The sequence below is a fragment of the Capsicum annuum genome, chromosome 6, assembly GCF_002878395.1.
Source record: "Capsicum annuum cultivar UCD-10X-F1 chromosome 6, UCD10Xv1.1, whole genome shotgun sequence".
NCBI lineage: Eukaryota > Viridiplantae > Streptophyta > Magnoliopsida > Solanales > Solanaceae > Capsicum > Capsicum annuum.
In genome coordinates this window covers 159,401,829-159,404,441 of record NC_061116.1, presented here as the reverse complement: position 1 = coordinate 159,404,441, position 2,613 = coordinate 159,401,829, and the positions used below count along the sequence as shown (strand labels likewise).

At 35.7% G+C, this 2,613-nt stretch overlaps 1 pseudogene; it reads right to left on the bottom strand.

Annotated features, from left to right (window-relative positions):
• Positions 1-452: 452 nt before the first annotated feature.
• LOC107874971 lies at positions 453-1,422 on the bottom strand (annotated as a pseudogene).
• Between the last annotated feature and the right edge of the window lie 1,191 nt (positions 1,423-2,613).

The following is a 2,613-nucleotide window of genomic DNA, read 5'->3' as shown; positions in this document are numbered from 1 at the left end:
AACTAGTTGTGAGGATCTCATAATCAGGCTAGCGTCCGTATACGAGGGTTATGTCTTTTATCTGCGTACCTTTATGGACTTTCGTGGAAGAATCTACCGCAATGGTACCTTGTATTTTCATAAGCGTAATTTAGCAAGAAGTTTCATTCTATTTTCAAACAATACTCAATAACGAATCAACCAGTCATCTAAGGAATTAGTAGCCACATCAAGTGCCTTTAAGTATAAGAAATTACATCTTTATGATGATGGTCTAAAATGGAATAAGGAAAACCATAGTTTGATCTACGCTTCCGATGAGAGTTTAATAAGCATCGCTAAGGGTACTAGTGATCCATTTCAGTTCATAGACAAGGATAAACTACCGATTATCCATTTGTGTTCACCAATTAGAATGCATTTGCAATGCAGCCTTTGTTGGCACCACCACTATGGATAACACAAGTGTGATATCAGGTTCCATCATGCATGAAGTCTTTAGCTTTCCGCATAGTAGCACCCATGTGAAAAGGAAGTCAGAGACTTAAAACTCTGGTTGCTGGAATATGTCATCGCCATTGAAGATGTTTATCACATTAGAACCAGATTGGATGGAAATTCCCTAACTACCACTCTCTAAGTACTGAACCACATAACTAGATATGTTGCTATCTTCCAAACGATTAAAGATATTTCTATCGTGCTTTGGAGATGAAGGCTAAGATTGCTGCAGACTCTTTTTATGCAAAAAGTGCCCTCCAGTACCCCTGGATCTCTTCATTGTGTGATGATGTTGAGACTCTAAAGATATATCTTTCTATTTTTGACAAGCTTATTTTGATCCTGACGTTTGGCACAGACATGTCGCCTTTTGAGGATACCACTGTATTGTTATGCATTCATATAAATGGAAAAGCTCTCTGTGCATTCAAAATTCTTGTAAAGGTAACACCCACCATTGGAGGATAAATGATGGAATTTGATCCATAAGTAGCTATGAGCCTTCCAAAGTAAGTGTCAACCCAAGGGTAGGAAAGGCAAGTCGTTGGATTATCATGATAAACTTGCGGCTGAGGAAGATTGTTGGTGGAACTTTCGCCTGATAGGTATGCCTTTGTTCTACTATTTTATTGCACATCTAAAACTCCACCCCAACCTAGATGAGCTATAAAATTTTTCTGAATGGTATTGCTTTTTCCCATTGCGGCCTACATGTGATTAGATTGACTACTTGATAGAGTAGAAGTTAAATCCTGATCTTGGAACTCGAATTCTAATTTCTTGATATTAGAGTGATGTTTCAATGGAGATTCCACACTAGTATATTTATAGGGATCATGTTATAGTTGGTCACTGGAGTTCTACATAGATGATCAACTCACGAATAAAGAGCAAAAGATTGACATTTTTTCCATGGCTACCTTTTTTCGAGAAACTTAACATCCTCTTTGACACCGATGATCTAGAAGATTTAGGGAAAATATATGGAAAACCTCTATGCTATTGTAATACAATAGAGCTTTCTAGACTTCAATTACATTTTGCTTTGGGTAATGAATGACTTCAAAAACATCTGTTGAGCTTTGGCTCCTGTGCTATTTTCTCTCACCGAAAACTACTACTGTCTTACCTATGGAGTACGATATACTTGTACTTCCTTTTCTTTCCCCAATTCTCATAAACAAATTTTTCCAGAAAATAGAAAAGGAAAATACAAGACCATCCCTTCAGTCATCACATGTAATACAAACCCTCTCTTCCCTCACGACTTCCACCTTCTTTTGTTTTCTTTTGGGAATGTTATTGATTTTTGATCAGCCACCTAACCTAACTATTATTACCATTTATGACTTTGAAGTAGGACTTTGGAATGATGCTACTCCTCTTTTTAATATATATATATATATATATATATATATAAGTGAACAGATCTTTGTGATTCAATCATTTCCATTCTCGTTCTCACCCTCAGCGAAGTCCTTTTAAAGATATAAGCGCATCCAAACCTCGTTCGTTTGTATTATTTGTTGGAATATATAATACATATATGATCAGATACATATGTAGGTAAGGACTACGTAGAGTTGGACACAGAATACCTAATTCAAAATGAAATGTAAAATGATCTAGGAAATAAGATTTTTCTTTTCTTAAAAGATAAATAAACAAAATAGATCCACTTTCTGGATTATTGCAGATGTAATCAGAAAAACCAAATTTTCTAGGGACCAGATAAACTTTAATTTTCGGTTAAGCCAAGACCAAGTCTTCAATAGATTTCTTTCTGGAGTTCTATCATTTAAGTTAGGGAAGCTGCATCTACTTTAATTGATGATGTCTCACCTTCATCCTCTATACTATATTACATCAAATAGAAGATATGGTATAAATATTGGCCTAACCAAGATAGTATGAATCATCTCATCTCTAATCATAGTGGGTGGTTGTGGGAGATTAGTTTTAAGCCCCTGCCTTCAGAGCTACATATGAAAGAGTTCTGGCTATGCCTATCTATCATAACATTCATAAATGAGATTGATAGATGAATAGAGAAGTCTAGCCATAACCATTATTGATTCTTCTGGGATGATTTCAACCGCTTAAACTCATAGAGATAAGCCTAACAATGCCCCA